Genomic DNA, 20,978 nt, shown 5'->3' on the forward strand with positions numbered 1-20,978 from the left:
CACCCAAGGATACTTCATCCAAATATCTCAAATTAGGAGTGCAGTACTGTGCGTGCTCAGTTAAACACAGCTTCACCTACAGCTTTTTCTACAGCTCCAAGTGGCTCAACTTTCATGCTGTAAAGACAAGGCTGACACCCTTTAACACCTTGGTGGCATGTGCTAAAGAGATCTGTTTAGGATCACAACAGCCAAACCCCCACTGCTTAGCTCCCCCTGCTCTGAGGGCATCACAGCTCAATACTCTTTACTACAGGATGTTACATCTCTGCTATTTGCAAGGTATTTCCAATTCTTCTCTTTTGGCTCATTCCCAAGGGGAATCCAAAAGGTGAATCCAGGCTGCACTACTTCACAAGACCCACAAACTGCTTGTTTTGTAAGGAAAGGAGCCACTTTCAAGAGCATAGTTCAGATCCATTATCTGAAATCTCTCTGAACTATTTACATGAGCAACTGCTATACTGTCCACTTTATTAAAAGTAAATCACTGCTTCCAAATTTTACTCATGGCAGTGAGCACTACCAGGGGGTCATTACCAGTCCTAAAAGGCACTGTGTCTGTGAAGGTTTGTCACTACACAGTATTCCTCTTTCTGACCCCATGTGAAGCTTCAGAAGTGCTACCAGCATCACAGGGCCACTACAGGATGTGGGACACTATCCACGAAGGCACCTAGAATTATTAGCCCCCATTCAATTAGCAAATTCAGCTACTAATTTTATATCCCTTAAGCAGGGCTTATAAACCACACAACACAGTGCCCCAGAGCAGCCATCTGGAAATGCAGATGTCATCTGCTCACCTTTGTAATCTGCTGTAAGGTCTTTCAGATGACGACGTATTTCACTGTGGTGTTATATAAATAAACAAAGTATTATAAACAATCATTTTATCTGACTGGGGTTATGTCATATGGTTTGCTTTCTCTATGAAAGAAAACACATAATAAAGTGCAACCAGATGTTGTTGGCAGGGAATCGATTTAATATGGACTCATTTCTAAAAACATGATTACAGATGTGGCCTATATCCTGAACCTAATGTTTAGAGAAAAATTCTCTATATGTATAAGAATTTCACCCATTTTCTACATTTTCTCTAAATCTCTTAATTCACAAAAAAAAAAAATGTTTCCAAGAACTAAAAAAGTTACACACCCTCCCCTTTCACACATCCACCACAAAAAATAATTGAAGCACATTCTTATCAAAGGAAAGCTCAGCATGTTACTGAGGAAACCCTGCTTTGCAGCAGCTTATTGCTATAGCAGCTATGAGAAGGCAATGATGCAGGATAGAACTAAGTCTAGACTGAGCTTCTTTGCAGCAAACAGTACTTAGCTAGATCTGCGCCTGACTTATAATTTGATTTCCAAAGTACAAAAACAGTTACTATAATTCTGCTTGTAGGATTAGGGAAAGTTCAGATGCTTTAAGCAATAATTTTCAGTGTTTTAAGTAAAAAAAAAAAAAAAACCAAAAGTTTTTGATCGCTAATATCATCCTTAAAATCTCTGACCAAATTCATAGAGCTCTCAGTAAATAAGTCAAAGATATGATCAAGATTTAATTGGTATGCTCTAGGATTGCTTAGGATAAAAGGTAGTTGAATTTTGATATAATGACGAGCAATCAACAAAATAATGGAAATAACACATAAGTTTCATATTGAAAATCAGTAAAGTTTGAACAAGAACTTGGTTCTTTCATGCTGGCTGATTTATAAAATCCTATCAACTTGCCTCAAGAAAATTGGAATAAAACTCAAACTCATTTCGAAACAGCACAGAAAGACTGATTGCATCACTCCAGATCTAAACCCAAAAGATTTTCACCATATTTGATATCCAGATATTGAAGAAGATATTGAAGAAAGTCCTCTTAACAATCACTCTCCTGTACTACATAAGACAATTCCATCCTCATATGAATAGAGAATCCAATGGTTAAGAAAAATTCTCTCTATTTAGAATCATTACTCTCACTCCACATTCATGCTCATATAGAATTTAACTAGTAAAACCCCAAATATTCAATGGTTACTGAGACTATTGCCTTTACAATGTATTTATTGAAGGAACTAAAGCACTTGAAGCTAGGTTAGTTAACTACCAGGAACATCACTTAAAATCAACAGTTGAAAAGAAAACAACCCTTTTCCCCAAATTATCTTTTGATTGGACCTTTAGGAAACAAAGATAAGTAACTCTTTCAGAGGACAGTGCCACTTATGAGCACCTACATTTACTGGTAAAGCTCAGATATTTGACTAATCTAGATTACCTTTTCCCAGCAAGGTATTATAAAGGTCATACGAAATGATGAAAAAGTCAGTGAATAAAAATCAAAGTAGAGGAAAGTCCTACTTTAACCTAAGAAATTCCACATCAGATGATGTGAATGCAGCTGCAATTTTAAAATCCTCTCACAACCAGCCAATTTCTAATCAACAGGTACCTAGCTACTTGCTTCTGGAGGCAGGAAGATGAGAAAACTGGAATGTTACACAACTATTTAAAGTGTCCCAAGCAACCTTTAACAAGAGCTTTAAATATCTGTTTTGAACATCATTTACAACAGGATTAAATATATATATATATATATATATATATACGGTTGTATAAACACAATCTCTAATGGAGGAATCAGATTGATTTAAAGCACGGTTAGACCTAATGGCTTGTTCAGAGAGGAAACTTTGGCAAGGATGGATAAACAAGCACTCTGAGCCCAGAGGTGAGCAAAGCACTTGTCTCTGCTCCACGAGGAAAACGTTCTTTCAGTGAGAGAGGCTGCTGAAGTGTCTGAGCTCTGAGGCTCAGCTGTGTTCTCACCCAAGTGTTTCCAGCTACTTTGGTTTGTGGGGGTGATGCGGGTGAGCAGCTCTGCCCACATGCCATCTATCTATGTGGTACCTAAAAATTACTTCCAAACTTCAACTGCTATAGTCTCAAAGAGAAAAGCCCTGCTGTGTAGGTGCACTCATCTACTATTTATAACAGAAGCCTTGCTAGCAAAGCATTTTCCTTAAACATAAAAGAAACCCCAATTTGAGAACCCTACCTATGGCTGGGAGAAACAAAGGAGGATATGTGCATTTGTTTATTTTCTTAAGAAGGAAGACAAATAAACTGAGAAGGCAAAACATAAAGGTGGTTTTGTGGACACATTAATAAATCAATGGCAAAGCTTCCATTCATTTAGTAGTTACCAACTATTCCACAGGAAGGGTTTCACTATCCCAAAAAAGGGGTGAACAACAGTAGCTGTAGCATCACTATGGGATAAAATATCTTAAAAGGAGAAAGATAACATACTGCATCATTTACACAGTTTATGTTAAAAAGTATGAAAAAAAAATCTCACGGTCCAAGTCTGTTCAGAAATTAAGCCAATATGCAGACAAAATACTTGAATATATCTGAATAATGAGCTGAGAACTAAGCAGAGAATCGTTATCTGGGTGTTATCGGCACAGAGCTGAGAGGACCCGGGGATCCAGGGGATCCAGGCCTCACCGTACAAAGAATTTAGATGCAGGCATAATAACCTAAGTGTGCTATTCACTACTCTGCTGGGGCACCTTAATTAGCCAGCCAAGCCCGAGTTGCGTTTGCCTTGTTTTAAGGCTTCCGGCATCCTTAGAGAGTTCTCCAAAAAGCAATTCAGAGCAGGAATGTGATTAAGGGGAGAGCCTCAGCCGGCTGTGCTGAGTGGTGTGAATACCTCCGGCCTTTCTGCTCCCTCATGGGCCGAGCCAAAGAAAGAGGCTGTGGTTCAAGGGAAAGTCTCAGTAGCTGTGGATCCCAGTCCAGTGCAGACTCCTCCCCATAAGATGCTACAAGGAAATCACTGCATCTCACAACCAAGACTGCTCTATTTGCTGCCTTTATAACCACCACCCCTCAACGCTGATCTATCAAATACACTAAAGACAGCGCACTAATTAGAAAGCTGCACAATTGCACACTTTTGGTCATTTGTGATAGTTCAGGCTACCACAAGGAACAAACAACTAGAAGATCAGATCCTCTTACACTAAATACTGTCACTCAGACCTCTCAGGAAACTTAATTTCACACAACTGCAAGATAAATAAATAATCCGACAGTATCAGCTGCAACCACAATTGCACACTTTTGGTCATTTGTGATAGTTCAGGCTACCACAAGGAACAAACAACTAGAAGATCAGATCCTCTTACACTAAATACTGTCACTCAGACCTCTCAGGAAACTTAATTTCACACAACTGCAAGATAAATAAATAATCCGACAGTATCAGCTGCAACCTTTTATGTTTTTTACACCGAGTTACACAACCTTGCAACCCTCAAAATCCGCAGGCTCCTGTAGATGACTAGGATTTTACAAAGCATCCATACTCATCTCGCCTCTGGTCAGAAGTTGACATTGCAATAAATTTTGGGACAGACAAATCCTGCTTTTACAAATGCTTTAATAACTTAGGCACTTCAGGGTAAACCTTTTTTCTTTCTTACGTAATGCCCATTGCTGTAATTCACACAAATATTTCCAAAACTTTATCCTTGGGGCAATGTGTAGTTTTACCCCTTCTATCTTCTTTCTTTTTTTCATCAAGCAGAATCCTGTTGTATGAGAGGCATATTATGGTATTAAAAGAAAAAAGACTAAAAATGCTGTGTCCATTAAATTTGACCATAATGCACAGTGCTGATGCACTGCAAGTGTTCGCCTCAAATCACATACAGCTTTTTGCTCCATGAGGAATCCAGTTTTCATCTTCCAAATTGCTACATGATTAGTCACTGTAAGGACTTTCATTTTTACCAGAGAGTGCCTTCTAAGCCACTAAGGGTAGGAAAGATGTAAGAACAGAAGGTAAAGTTATGCCATTGAACCTCAATAAGAGAAAGAGCATTAGGAAAGCTTCTCCTAGATTTCTATGAATAAACAAATGGATAAGTTATACTGAAGAGCAGGTGCAGAAATAGATGGGGAGAGGAAACAGTTTTGTGTACTGGGTATGATTCAATCATTGCACCCAATTTCACCAACGTGCAAAGATGGAGAAGTTATTGAGAATAAGAAGGGAGAGGAATACTCCAAAACCTTCCAAAATAGTTAAAAGGTTTTTATATAATATATAAAGGCTTTTAAATAATTTAAAGCCATTAAAAACAATGTCTACAGTTTTGACTTGAGCAGCTTTACCATGGTATCTATTAGTTTGTAAATGTCAAAACTAATATTATGTTTTTTCCTCCTCTCTCCTTTAGAAGTACCTGCAGAAAACTGCAGTACTGCACACTCTCTACCCTGAAAGACCAATATTCTGGCATAGCAGAGGCAGTGAAAAACAGATTCAGCATCATTCCCCTTCTGGCACTCAACACAAGAGAGAGAAAGCTACTGGCATACCCTGTGTTCTTGCTTCACACTGTATTTCTGGCTGAGAGGCACAGTCATCTATTTATAGAATCTCTCAAGCAAATTTGCTTGCATGCTGAGGTGCATTTTGATTATTCTATCTCTATTTTAGCATATTACAGTTAATAACATTTTATAACTGTAGTAAAAGACAAAATATACCATTAACATTAAGAGAGTTGCAGTAAGTCACAGGCAACAGAAACAAAGGTCATGTACTCACTCTGCCAGAAAACAGAACTGCTTCTCACAAAGCACGAGCTCAGTGCTTGGAATCAATGTTTCAGAAACCCCAGGCACAGCCAGGTCTGTTACACTGGCTTTAGTGATAGTCCTCTTGGTGACTCTGGATGTCTCCTGTTGAATTTACTGCTCTAATGGCATTTGAATCAAGGCAACTTCCTTAGTAAGCCAGAATTCAGAATAAATGCATGAGGATAGGATACAGCAATTAAAAGTACTGCCCAATTTGTCTGCTATTGGTCTTTCAGTTCCTTCAGGAACTCAAACTGCCTGAGTTTTAAATTCTGCTTAAAGTAAAATGAATTAATGCCAATAAAAAAGTTTGATGGAAAATCCAACATCAGCCAAGTCTAGCATTGTTTGTTTCAGTTATATAGAATCATTGTGTCCGGTCCTCGGATCTTCTTTATTATACCCTCATTTCCCCTGACTGAAGAAACCTCTGTAACAGAAAACCCTCAGGAGCCATAATTTAACAAAGACAGCATCCAAACTTGATACAACTGTATGAATGAAGCCAGTAATCTGTGTATGGTTAGAGTTTAAGAAAAAAATAATTTCCAATGGACAAAATGAAAAACTACATTTGATAATAAATCTTCTTTTTATGAGTAGGCCTAATACACTTCCTCTTGGTACAAGAATGTAATACTGTCTTCCTTGCCAAGAAACAAAAAAAGCACAGGAAACCTACACAGAACAAGAACCGTAAAAAATGGAATAAACATCAGATACACAAAGTATTTTCAAAAACCTGTACCTTTCTTTTGCATATGACCTATATTTCATTAACCAGACTTTTTAAGAACGTCAATGCTTTAAATAAGTCTTCAGAAAGGCAAAAGAAGTCAGAGACAAACCAGGGCTGGGGTGAGATGAGACAATTACATGGGAATTACTAGCAAGCTCCTCCTCATGCTTTACTATTACAAGAAAGCAACAGCCTACATGTGTGCAAGCATGGCAGTCACAGACTGACAGACCTTGGGCTGGAACATACACACACCACCTTTTTCCTACAGGAAAACCACCACAACATCAAACAGCTGAGAACCCAAAACTACTGAGCTTAGATGAGGGCAATGTTGGCACCCAAACCCAGACACCACTGTTTTGACAATGTGAACAAGACCAAAAATGCTGCTACTCCTGTTTGAGCATTTAAAAGATGCCCACTACAACAAGCTCTCTCTCAAGCCATTTGGCTACTCATATTTACAACTCAGGGGCTCTGTTTTGGTTTGTCTTACACTGAAACGCTACTAACAGAAATCAAGTTCACACTGGGGGCGATACGTGCAACAGGCAAAGTGATTTTCAGAAGCTCTTTCTGTTGCAGTCGGTATCAGGTCGTCCAACACGCTGACACAGCCAGAGCTGTTATTTTTAAACACAGCCACAGTCTATTTAACTAAAGCATCTTTACTCTGACTGAGCCAGTATTATTTTGATAAGACTCCTTAAGTATTTACACTGAAGCCTGCATATCATATCACACATACAAAATACAAACTTTTGGAAATGACCCTTCATTGCAGCTAGGAAAAGAGAGAAAAGGAGAAAGAGAGGTCCAGGAAAAACCTAGGAGGACCCAGCACTGAAGACCAAAAAGTGCTATCTGCAGGACAGCTATTCACACTGTGAACTTGTATCACGCACCACCTGCACAGACACTCACTGGAATAATTTCAGTCAACTTAAACAGCAAACAGCTTTTTGCTGCTAGAAACTCAGCATTACACTTCTAAAGCAATTCTTCTGCCAAATTTGTTGCCAGTAACACTAGGTTTTCTCACACATCATTTAACCTATAAAAACCTGGATGAAATGAGAAGAGAGGCAATGCCATCATCAAAGGCATGAAGGAGACTGCAAGAGAGTTACACATTTCAGGAGGCAGGCTGAATTACACTAAACAACTTACTTGTATACATTTTCCTCAATGTAATTCTTAATCTTCATATATGAAGTTGTCTTGTAAAAATACACATAAATTCACTGCTAGAACCAAGCACAACCCCATCCTCCCCTCTTCTATACACACAGCCACTGTGGTCTACCCAACAAATTAAGTAATTAAGTTCTCTTATGGCAGTATTTAGCCTCCATTTCTGGTACATAACCATGAAATAGAATCAAAAAGTAAGAGCAGCGATGGTACACACTGCTCAACAGTGATAACCTTGTCATTTTACAATAGAAAATGCAGTTGTGCATCTTGTGCTGTGCGTGAATACTGCAGGCTCTGAAGGCAAGGGAAGGCAGACAAAGAAAGCAACCCCAAGCACCCAACACCACTGCACTCCACTGGACTGTCACGCACTGGCAGCCTCACGGAGCTGGGATATGGGGGTGTGGCATGGCAGTCAAAGAGCCGCTCAGCCTAGCATGTTGAGATTATTTTCATTAAAATAATTTTGAAGTCTGTGTAGTTTTTCCCAAACGTGGCATTTATCCCAGAATCTCCTTTTAAACATGACTGTTCCCTCTCAGATTTTGACAGCTCTGGAAGGGTAAGGGGGAACCTCCTAACCTAGAGGCTGCCACATTGTGCCTCAAATGGCTTTTTCATTCTTGCTGTCCTACCAAAGAGTCCCCTCACAGAAGGCTCAGCTTACCAACACCTTCCATATACATTTTTGTGTTGCCTCCCAGTACTGCAGGCAGTGCCCAGCCTGCAGAGCTGTCACCACTGAAGGATTAAGGGGCTGGAGTTAACCTGAAGCCCAGTACTGTCAGTGCCCCATCTCCCTGTTCCCCCCTTTCCCCACAGGTTCTCACCACTGCCTTCAACACCTCGTACCCACCCTAGTGTTCACTCAATCCTCTCTTGAGCTAATTCAACTTGTTAAAGAGAGTTAATTCAGTCGGAAAGGGGGGGAGAGGAGCTTTCCTGCTGCAATTCAGAGTGAATTGCACAAGTTCAGCAAGCGGCAGGGCTTACACAAGAGAGGATGGGGCAGGACCACATGGCCAGGAGGGAAAAGCAAGATATCCCCTCTAGCCTGATTGTAATGTACAATCCAAGTATTTAAATCGAATGGAAATCGGAGTCCTAGAGAGGAGTGACTGTATAAAGAGGCGATTATATTTATTGGAACGGTGACATGCAGACTTCTTATTTGACAGGGTTCTTAAATAGGATTACAGGGCTTTAATTTGGTTCTTTAAATTGGTTTTGGAGAGAGAAAGAAAAACACAGAAAAAGTTTAGAGTGAGAGTGGAATAACCTTGGAAAGAGTACACTACATTATGCCATGTCAACTATAATAGCTTCCCCAGCACAAATATATGCCAGTACACATTCTTCAAGTTAACTAATAAACAGAAGAGCTATAAAAAATAATTACTTACACTATGCATTTGCACATTGCAACCAGTAATTCTATAGCTTTAGTTTCATCTTCAAACTATCACTTATATTGACAAGCAACAGTGGCAGCACTGTATAACACAAAAGGGGTAAACAAATGACCTTTATCTAACTTTATTAAAGTAATAAAAGACACTTTTTTTCTTTCTTTTTTTTTTTTTTTTTTTTACTTACTTCAAAGAGAGTTTTATAGCTAACTACCAGCAGGGTGTGGACTGAAGCTAAAAACTTTGAAATAGGTCCCTGTGAAACCTGAAACCAAAATACAGCAGAGGTCACCTCTCTGTGAAGAACCGCCTTGTCTGTATGTATACTATAAGCAAAGCTCTGTTAGCTCAGCCTCAGCAATAATGTAATTCAACTTAGCCCCTGGGAATAGCAACAACATCAGGTTTCTACTACAAAGATAAATGTACTGCACACAATACCTGTTACTATATATTTGCAGCATGTTTGATAGTAGCCAGACACTAGTGTTACATGGTATACCTCAAGCTATTTTTTCCTTGTTAAAGGCTAATCCAGGCTATAAATACGACATTGTTATTCTTACTCCCACCATTAGCCAATTCTTTTCAGTCAATATTGCACATACACTAGTCTTATGCAACATACTAGCCAATAGTAATAAAAAAGGAAGTAATACATCGGGGGATTTTTTTTTAAATTTTTTACTGCTTTTACCCTATAGGGGAAGATTTCAACCCTTTTCAACAAAGAAACTGATAATTTTTCCAGTGGAGAGACAGAACCTCCCGGCACAAGTATTGAGACAGTAACTTTGTTCTGTCTCATGGGCTCCTGTGAAACAGTTCACAGACCCAAATTTAGAGATAAGTGCCACACAGCGCTCAAGGTTCTTGGAAAGGGTTGCCCATACACACACCACTCTGCTGATACATATAAGCTAGGCAGTCTATTCTTCCAGCTATAGGAAAAGACCAGGCAGACAAAGCTGCTGGCATTGGAACCGCTGGGTGAACCTGGGCTCCTGCTTGCCTTGCCAACTGAGGACAGATATGGGAATCTTCACATCTAAGCAAAGACTCCCCAGAGCACAGGAATGAAATGCTGACTACCCTTGCTGGACTACACTTCTCTAATACAGAAGAAATCCCACCACGCTAACAGTCTCCACAGGTCACTTTGGGTCCATTGTTGGAGAGAGGTGTCTTGATCCAGATAATTGGAGACTTTCATATTTAAGATATTTTGAAGGACACAGGATCCCACCTGGCAATACATTGTCACTTGATTTGATTAGAAACACTGACACACAATAAAACATTATGAACAGCAAGAAAACAAGAACATTTTCCGCTGACCAGAGAGGAAAAATTTCCATTTCAGATGGCATGGTGCTTGAGAAGAACTAAGCAGTCTTTGAAATCTAGCCCTTAACTGGGAGCTGTCTTAGGGCATGTAAAATTAGGGGCACTGCTCTTTAAAAACATCTAAATTTAAGCAAACAAACACAAAGAGCATAATGTATATGTAGAAAACATTTAAAGAGGAAGCAGTATTTCAGTTTTTCCCCAAGTGCTTGGCCCACAGGAAAACATCTGATGCAATGAGGGAACCAGCCCACTCTGCCCCTCTGCCACCTAAGGGCAAATTATCCAGGCACCTATAAAAAAAAACCCTCCCAATTTTTTTACAGCTTAAATGTTTTATATAGTTAAACTGAGCTGTCTTGAGCTCACGTGCTTTATGTTATTTGATATGTTTTAACTAGGAAGCTACCTGGATTCATTTCAAGATTTATTTTTTTTTTTTTAACTAACCTGTTTTTGAGCACAGACTCACTCATGCTAGCTCTACACAGATGTATTCAATCTCTTTGCATGCTGCAAAAGTATTTAAAATAAGTTTGAAACAGATTAAAAAAAAAGGAGGGGGGTACACCCTGACTGCCACATCACTGGGTTTGGTTTCTGCTTTTGGGTTGGGGTTTTTTTACTTATTTCAAAACACTATGCATTTCAAAGGATGTGCAAGTTCTGCTGCACATTTCTTACTTTTTTTCTGCCCGTTGATTTTGATCAGGTTGATAAGGAACAGGACAAACATCTAAAGGGGGCTTTGCTGGTTACAGACATACTTGGCTTTACAAAACATGGTAGAAGCCATTATTAAAGCATGTATCACAAGTTCTTTCTTCTTCTTCAGCTGCTCAGGATTAAATCTCTGCAATAAAAATATTCATGAAAATTTGACTGAGAAATCTACTTTGGACACTTTGTCTTAGAAGATGGAGTTTTTTGTTCCAAATCATGCACACGCAGATGTATCTGCCAAGCTCCCCAACTGTGTCACTCCAGTCCTTAAGCCATTTAACACAGAACATGCACGTGTCCTTCGAATGCCAAGTCAGCTACGTGTAAAAGACAAACAACTCTGCATAGCCAACCCATAACAATCAGCACGTCAGTAAGAAATCTAATTTGTATTCAGTATTATATCCATCGATGGGAATGGGGGGGAGGAGAGGAAAAAAGAAAAAAACTGACACATGCCCACAAATTCTTTTACAACCTCAATAACTTTAGGAATAACAAGTTTACACAGCCATTGCCTGAAAATACAGTTTGCCCTAAGGGGGGAACAGTACACGAGTATAAGTGAATTAAAGACTATGAACATCTTTGCTTTCTGCTCTGACCGCTGGGTCAAAAAAAATTTGAGTACCAGAAGAGCCTTTGCACATATTTTTAGACATCTTTAGGCATTTAAAGACAGCTGCAATTGAAAGCCAGAAATTATACAGATTAACTGTGAACTCTACAATTACCCCTTAACTGGGTATTTAATATAATGCTTCATACATGACCAAAACCTGAAACAGGATGATGGGCTTGTTGTGGGCACTATCGCACTTTAACCATGATAAGAGAAATATCTATTAAACTAGTTAGTCATTTATTATGGCAGTAATGCTACATCAGAAGAGCTAATGTTGTATTCAGTTAACACAGGAATGCCTCCTGCACCTTAAATCTCAGCACCTCCACAGAAGACATTGCAGATAATACAGCTGAAAACATTCATAATAGAATACTTGATCTGACCCTCCATGGGCTACTTATATCATGCAATCCCCAAATACAGTTTGTATGTTCCAAGAACGAAGTTGTTCTGTTTGCTTTTGGTGGTTTAGGGTACACAGGAAATACGGTACATTGTCTGATGTATAGCAATAATTGGTATACTAAAAGACAGCTTGCTTAAATTGTGTTTTACTCTTGTTTTAGCACTGACCAGGAGACTGGAGAAATTGTTATACCATTCATGAGCTCTCCTAAAAACAGCAGTGTTTCTGAATCAGGAAAACACAAAGACACTTGTGAGGTCAGTACTTTCGAGCCATTGTATTCAGTTCTAGACAGAGCTGGATGCACTGCCTAACATTGTCTGCTGCTTCCGTCCCAAAATCCTATTTTCAATTTCACCTAATTTTTCATATGGTAGGTTGAAGGTTGCCTCTGCTAAGTGTCTGCTACATCTGAAGCATCTGAGCCAAAACACTCCTACTCTTCCTGACATCAGGGCTCCTAAGTGTACTTTCCAATGCTATAGTTTAATTTTCATTTTTAAACTAAGGATATTTTCTTTGGAAAGCACTACCCAGCTTTCAAACACTTGACTTTGTGGCCTTACCGATGCTCTTTATAAATACGGAGGTTTTTTGTATATCCATCCATAAAGGCTAATATGTTGTAGGGGTTGCTAAGGAAGTGCTGGGATACTGGATTTTATGAAATTACTTACACTGATATCAGCAATCTCTCTGAACCCAGCCAATTTATAACTTACACTGCTCTAGAAATTATTTATTTGAATCATACAGACAACTTCAGTACCAAATTGCTCCCACAACATTCTGTGAAGACTTCTAGAGCTGTCAAAAAAAAGCCAGTCTACATTTGGAGGGGGGAATAATACATATTTCAAATTATATTTTTCTTTCCTTGTTTTGAATGTATTGGAACAATTAAGCAAGCTTTATCAATCAAGTAAGCTTTTCTATTTTGCACTCTATTTACCATCAGAAGGACATGCACAGTTTGAGTGGTTAAATCATCCTGCTTCCAGGACCGACATTCACCATACATCTGCAAACATAAGATGAAGATCCACATGGCCTCCAAACTATGTTGTATTTAGTGTAATAACTATGGATGATATGCAGGGGAATGCTTGTTTTCTACAAGAAAAAAAAAGTATCATATAACACTTAAATATGCGTATCAATAAAAAAACTTGAGACCAGTTATTACAGGTATAGATGAAGAAAACAAGCAGAGATTTTCAAAGCAATTCCAAGAATCCTCTTAGTATGGCCAACACAGCGGACAGTTCAGGTCTTGGCTGAAGTGCCAGCTGCCAGTAACACCAGCACTGTGTGAGGTGCTCATTCAGGGCAGCGCAGCAACAATAGCAACAGCAGCAAACTGCTGTCAACTCTATGGTATTCAGAGCTGCCACGTACTTCAGCTGGAAAAGTAACTTCAGGAGGTTGCTACTGCAGAAGGGAAAAAGGATTTACCAGTTGTTAGCTGCTGTGGGTGAAGAAAACACAATGTGAAATGCTACAAAGCAAGCTGGAGCTCTCACACCAGTCTGTGATTTACTGATCTTCACCTCAACCTGCTGACTCACGTGAAAACTGCCTCTTGCTTTGATGTCATTTGGATTTTAACACATTAAACAATACAACACAAGCAAAGAGTTTATTTCTACCCAAGAACAGAACACTGTAAGAGACTGGGACAATGAATGAGGCTATTATAATATTTCCCTAATTAGCACTTTAACAGCTGATTGCATCCTTGTCAAGCAGAATTGACATTACTACCATAAGACACAAACTAAATTTAGTATGCTCTCAGAGTCCTAAATGACTAGATACCTACATTACATTCACTAAACTGTAACAATCCAGGAGGGAATAAAACAACCAGGAGCCGTCACCCTCACGCTGAGGTCTGAACCTCTCAAGCCTTCTTTCATTATCCAACTGTTCAATGAATCTGCAGAACATCTCAACCTTTTAGTAATCAACATTTTTTAATTTACTCTACAATTTTGAAGTGAAGCCTCCCCCTTCCCCCAGCCAAGGTTAAGAGTGTGCCATAACTACAGATACTTTCTTACCTATCCAATTAAAATTTGCTTGTCCTAACTAATAGTCTGGACCACAAATTATCCACAAAACAGCCATGTACTTGCTAGGATATCTTAAAAAGAAATCCCTCAAAATCTCATTTGTGATGATGTACAATGACTTGTGTTATCTTGAATAAAGAAACAATAGTGTTTCCCCATATGCCAAATGACTCAAATTTAATATGGAAGCCGAGTAGACTCTGTGGGCAAACAGAGCTAATATTAACACACAATGAGTAAGTTACTGCTTGTTCCCTAAGGGTCAAGCAGTTTTATTCATCCTCATCTGCCAAAAAATGCTACACCAAAGACAACTACCCCCCAAGAACCCTGCCAGAAGCCACACCACCATCTACCACCATCTCTCATATAGCAACAGGCATTTCAAAACACAGCTTGAAGAAAAGCCTGTGATGTAATGGGAAGCAATGCTATTAAAAAATATAGATTGCATTCTTTTAAGTCAATACCAAAACAATGACCGGCTCAGTTTTTGAAACAGCAGCACTATGAAAATGCAGAATTGATTTACAAGGGAAATAATAGCCAGAGGTTACTATGACTGCTAAAGTTACAGGACATTTTTTTAAGAAACTAAAATTTGAATTGAGTTTAAAAAAAGCTAGCAAAGGCAATTTTATGCACCATCTCAAAGTCATAAAAGTTATTCTCCTAAATTAAATTGTTTTTTTAAAATCATTAGCATTCCAACGCCATCCACAGCAAGGCAAGGACATTTGCTGCAGTTTTAACCAGTGACAATGATTTTAACAAGGGAAAATCTTGTAGCCTTTTGCCTTCTTTCATTTCAGTTTTTAATCTGTAAAACATTCCCCTTACAAAGGAAAACAAACTAAGGCTGACCTGTCTTAAAATAGTTTTCATTTTTCATCTCTTACACGTTAATTTCTCATGATTTTAACAGCAAATAGAGTCTTATGCCAGGTCATTTGGCCCATAACAAGTGGAGCTGAACAAAAGCAGGCAGCCCCGCATGCAATGTCACCTCTAACATCACATGCAACAGGGACCGTTCCAGCACAGTTTCACCGAGTCTGGCTCAGCTCAGCCAGCCCTGTCGAACAGCCCACGCTCATTTCATTGCCAGCAAAGGGTCGCCAGAAGAGCTGCAGTACCTCTAGCTGACCGTCACGGTAAGACGGCCCCATTCACCCACGTCCCTCCAGTCCAACCACTCCACAAGCAGTGCAAAGCCTCTGGGGTGAGAGGCACCACCTGGACCTCCTCTTTAGGTTAGATGATCGTGGCGTCAGACAGCCTGACTGCACCACCCTAAAAATCACCATTTCCTTAAATAAAAATGTCAGCTGCCTCAATCCTCAGGCAAGAGTCAAGGATAATGACTGATTTAACCAAGAGACCATTAAATCCCCAGATATCCTAAAGCATAGAAGCACTCCATCTATTGGTCAGGAATTAAGGACATGCTTAATCATCATCATCATCATGCACTAACCTCTGTCATTAAACACTCAACCTCTAAACAGCCCACCCATTCCTGCTTAGGGCTTCAGGTTCTCCCAGAGAAAATTAAGCTCAAGTAATGTCTTCTGAAAAATAATGTGGGTATCACTAAAAGAGTTAACGTGACAGCATCTAAAGTTAAAACTGGTACGCTCTATTAATCACACAATTATCATTTTGTTTCACTGAGAAGCACATGCACTTGTTACTCAAAGCAGCATTGAGGAGCTTGTCTGATAATGGCCAAAGAGCTCACTCCGTTCCCAGAGCTGACACTTTCTTTCCCTGTAAGTACAGGATGCCACCAAGAAGGTTTGTACAAGTTGTTCATACACAGTTCCCCTCCAGCAAGGCCACTTCAGTGGCTGCATGTGCAGTCCTGAGAACTGCCTGATACAAGGCAAACCCTGGCAGGGAGGCAAAAGGGAGGCTTTCACAGCAGATCTGCTGTCAAAGCAGGCAGGTGGAGAACTGCCCCGTCTTGCACTGCTCCCCCCAAAGCCATCACCATCCCTTCCCAGCAGATCACACACAGACATACATCTGCCACACCTGCACTTTATTCCAATCACCAGCAACTGGACCAGAAGGCAGGTGAGACAATCTGAATCTGCCCCAGGCACAGCAAAGTGCTCTTTTAAAAGCTGAAGTCACATTTATCAGGCTTCATTCCTCTGGCACCAAAGCTCATTTAAGCAGCAACTTCCCCCACACAATTCAGCAATTCCATACATTCATGCTTTTATAACCCTTGGCCAACTATTTTTTGCCCAGATATTCATTGCCATTGATTTTATCTATTTGTTTTAAAACTTAACTCCTCCACACAGTGGCACCATGCACATGAGGCACGAGCCTACAGATTTTTCCTTTGCTTGGTATCACATCACTACCCTCCAGACATGAGTCCAGGACCTGTGAATGAAAACCAGCAGATTCAGGCTCAACCTGCCTGTAACTTAACCATGCTGAGAAGACAGAAACAGAGGCAACCCAACTCCATGACCAGCTTATTGCTTTTGAGACATGTTCTACCCTCCCTAGAGGGCCAGTCCAAGGCTTCCCTGCTAAAACCACATCGTTTGGCCATGCAGATCCTGCCTATCCTGAAGTCTGCGGTGAACACTGACTGATAACTCTGCTCCGAATTCCTAAATCAGCTTTATAATGAGAGATGAAACTGATCAAAAACCGCGGAAGAAACTCCCAACAGGCCCATCGCAAATCATCCTTTCTGGAGCCTAAAGTTCAAGGCAGCAATGCTGAATTTCCTCCTCGCTAATACAAACACAGAGTGGCGATAATTCCGAACTGCGAGCAGAACAGGGGGGCGTGTGGCCAGCAGCGAGCGCCGCGGGGCTGATGCTGCTCACGCCGATGGGTCCGCGCTGCCGTGACCGGAATGCGTGTGCCTGCACCGGGAAAGCGCATTCCCGGGCTCTCCGCACCGCGATCCACAGCAAAGGTGGAGCCGTGCGCGACTAAACGCACAAAAAGCCTAAAAAACATTAATTTTAAGAAGTTTCCTGAGACGCATAGGGGAGTCCGGAGCCTTGCGGTGGAGCAAGGGCAGTGCGTAGTTACAGCAATCACTCGCCAGGTTTTATTTGATTAGCGGAGTTTCGGAGCAGAGGCGCATTATTTAAAGCCCCGTCCTCCTGCCCAGCCCAGCGCCGAGGCAGAGCGGCAGCGCTGCAGCATCTCCCCGGGCCGGAGCGCTGGCGTAGCCCCGCGGGCGAGTCGCCCTCGCTCCCCGCGGCCGCCGCGGTCCCGCCCCGCCGCCCCATCCCGCCGCCCGGCGCGGCCCCGCGCTCCCCCCGCAGCCCCGGGGCGGCCGCGGGACGGCGGGGAGCGCTCGGGGCCTCCGGCCGCCGCCCCCCTTTCCCGGCTGCGGGGCGGCCACGGCCCCGCGCTCGGCGGGAAAGGAGATTCCCCCCGCTCCCCGCTCGCCCTCCCGCCCGCGCCCCGCGGGAGCGATACCTCAGCGGGCCCGCGCCTTTGTGCTGCAGTCCATCCCCGCGCCGGCGGCGGGAGCGCCAGCACCACCGCGGGAGCGGGCGGGGAAAGGGGTGGCGCACTATGTGGCAGGAAGGGACACCTGGGCTCCTCCCCCCGCGCCCGCCCGCCCGCCGTGGATCACTATCTGGCAGCCGGCGGGGACGCGCCCGCCGTCCTTCTCCAGCCGCCCCTCCGCCAAGTTGGAAGAGCTGCCGCCCTCCCCTCGCCCTCCGCCGGCTTCCAACTTGGCCGAGGGACGGCGGCGCCGCCAGTGTCGTCCGCCCCGCCTGCCTCCATTGTTGTCCCACGCCCCGCGCCTCGGCGGTACCTGCAGTGCGGGGCTGGAGCATCGGTCCCCGAGGGGCCGTGACGCGAGGAGATGGGGTCCCCGGTGCTCAGTGCACTGCTGAGGCGGCGGTGGGGGATACGGGGAGGTGTACGGGGGGGAAAATTAATAAAGAAACCTCCTCCAGCCAAAAAACAACAACGGAAAACCCCCTTGTTTTGAAGTGAAATTTTGAGAGATTTAAACAGTTCTTGGGGCTGAAAGGCAGCAGAAGGCTCCTCCAGATGGCTCATGCTGCTCAGGAAAAGGCTCTTGTGCTGAGAGCAGCCCTGGCTAAAGAAAGCTGCACAAAATGCTAAAGTCATCTTGGCAAACATTGTTCTTTCTTTCTTTTTCTTTCTTTTTCTTTCTTTTTCTTTCTTTTTCTTTCTTTTTCTTTCTTTCTCTTTCTGTCTCTTTCTGTCTCTTTCTGTCTCTTTCTGTCTCTTTCTGTCTCTTTCTGTCTCTTTCTGTCTCTTTCTGTAACTGTTCTGCTTTGCAGCTGAAAACACCCCTGTCTTGTTTCCCCACCCTAAGTTACTTGTTTCTCAGTTTTAGAGCTGGTTTGGTTACATCTGAGCAGTTCTGACCAGACGTTTGAACTCACGGAACCAAGGGGTGATTGTTCCCCTTTATATGCAAAAAAATAGTCTGTATTTTAACTACATTTTTAATTATTTCTAAAACTCAGAACTCATGAAGTCCAAGAAGTCCCCATGATTCAGGCTATGAATGGATTACAAGCAGGATCAGGGAGAAACTTTCTAAAATATGTTTGAAAGGCTTAAAACATTCCTTTGAAATCAACAATACTGCTTACAGGTGTAAAATTACACACGTTAACCAACTTCATGTATGTTCAGGAACAAAACCTTTTAATTCTGCATCCTGATCACTTTTAAAGAGCCCCTAGGGGGCTGTGGTCATGGGGAAATGAGCAGAGCTGGAGTAAGGACACTGCACACCAGGACCCTCTTCTGATGGAGTTACCAAAGAGGCTCCAGCCTGGTTGGCTGCTGCCACCACATCAGGATAGAAGCTACAAGTCCACCATAGAAAGGTGAGCAAGGGCCTTTGGGAGCTAGAGAGGTCCTTGGAGAAAAAAGTGCTTGAGGCATCAAACTATCCAGACATGTGTATTTGATTTGAATAGGGAGAGGATGCAGAACATGTTTTAACTTTGCAAATGTGTACATGGCACTGAGATGTCTCCACCTGACCAGACCAGCACCACAGGAACCTGTAGGTACTAGCCACTAATAATGGGATGAGGTGGTACAGCATCTGTTATTTAATACAAAACCTCTAACTATCTGGTGGATGTTGTAAATTAAAACTTACCTTAGGCACTGGAAGAATATATAACTACATGTGGATTGTGCTATGAAGGTTGAAGCAATTGGCTCTCTCCAATTTGCATATTTATTCAATTTAACAGTCATGGAATTAGTGGGGCTGTTCCATCCATGTTCATCCCCTGTTTTTCATTTCCTTTCAGAAAAAATTACAGCTGTATCATGCCTTAATAAACTTTCAGCCTTGAAAAGCTGCGAAATTACAAACTTTAGGTGTGGTTTTGAAAGTGAGGATGGAATGGAATTGGTGGATCAGAACTTGCCTCGAACTCTGAGCTCTGGCCCAAAAAACTGCTTGGCTAGAGATGATGCTTGGCATACAAGCAACTGGATATGAACTGGCCACACACAGATTTCATCTGGAAATTAGAAGAGGGTTGCTAACCATTAGAGCAATTAAATTCTGCCTTTTCCAAGGATGGTATTGGAAATGGAAAATCTCATTGCTTTTGAGATGAAGTTTATTAAATTCATTATACAATGCATTGTCTGCAACAGCAGGGGACAGACTTGATGTCTCAGGAGGTTGATTTGAGTGCTAAGGTGCTATGTGACATTGATCACACACCCTGATATTTGAATTTCAGAGGCAGCAGCTGCTTATCCCAGCAGATGCCTTTCCTGTTTATTTTAGGGTGAGTTTTCTTCTCCTGGGCATGTGGATGAGTTTTACTTTACTCCTGGAAAGATTATGGAGATGACAAGCACTCATCATGATTCGGGCTATAAATGGATTACAAGCAGGATATCGAAGAAACTTTCCTGCATGGAAAAGACTTCTCCCATTAGTTCTGGAGGTTTTGTTCCCTCTTTCAAAACAACTGCCAGGTGCTCCTGGAGAGTCACTGGCCTGGGCCAATTCTAGTTATAGGCAGATCTCTCCACTGCAGCTCCTGCAGATGATGCAGCAAATGGAGGTCTCTGACCATGCTGCCTGTGGGTTCCTGCAGTGCCTGGGGGCTGCTGTGCATCATTCCGTGGATTAGAACAAGTAACATCTAGAGCAGAGAGAACACAGGAAGTGAAACCAAGCCCATAGTGAGCTACAACAGCATTGTATTTTTGGAGAGTGCGTCCTCAGACATACATCCGGCTCTGTTACTCTCTCGAGCTCAATGTTTCTCCCTGTCTGCCAAGTCAAGGAAACCCTCTCTGTGTACATCTCTGGCTAAACATATCACAAAAAAAATTCACAAAAGAGGTAAAGCATTTCCTTTTCAGGGTCCCAATCTGGCAGAAATGCTTTGCCACTTCACATGGCACTGCAGCCTTTTCACCCTCTGTAAAGCCATGTGTCTAAATCAGTGAACCTAACTGAGCTACTCATTAGAAACTTGGCCAAACCACAAACATTTGTTTCCTTGCTTTATGCCAAACTCTGAGAAAGGGGGAGGGAGTGGCATGGAGCTCATGTTAATGAGTTCTTCAATCCCCACAGAGAGATAATCGGAGCACTGCTCAGAGATTCATCAACTTTTTTTATTAGCACTTTAATGACCTACATGTTGGGATTTTTTTTTTAAGGAGTTACTTCAGCTAAGAGCTAGATAATTCCTCATGCAGCTGTGGTTTAGGAAGCAGCTCAGGGGACACACACATGCCAAATTACTTTAGCTCTA

At 41.8% G+C, this 20,978-nt stretch overlaps 1 protein-coding gene across 2 annotated transcripts in view; it reads right to left on the reverse strand.

Annotated features, from left to right (window-relative positions):
- ADD3 (adducin 3) overlaps positions 1-17,785 on the reverse strand; it is a 97,810-nt gene extending 80,025 nt beyond the window's left edge. For both annotated transcript variants that reach the window (XM_051800455.1, XM_051800451.1), the window contains exon 1: positions 17,662-17,785. The gene's annotated coding sequence lies outside the window, so the exon portion shown is untranslated. The remainder of the gene's footprint in view (positions 1-17,661) is intronic.
- Between the last annotated feature and the right edge of the window lie 3,193 nt (positions 17,786-20,978).

This window comes from Manacus candei, unplaced genomic scaffold (assembly GCF_025592945.1).
Source record: "Manacus candei isolate 608988 ecotype Guabito, Panama unplaced genomic scaffold, ASM2559294v1 h1tg000050l, whole genome shotgun sequence".
NCBI lineage: Eukaryota > Metazoa > Chordata > Aves > Passeriformes > Pipridae > Manacus > Manacus candei.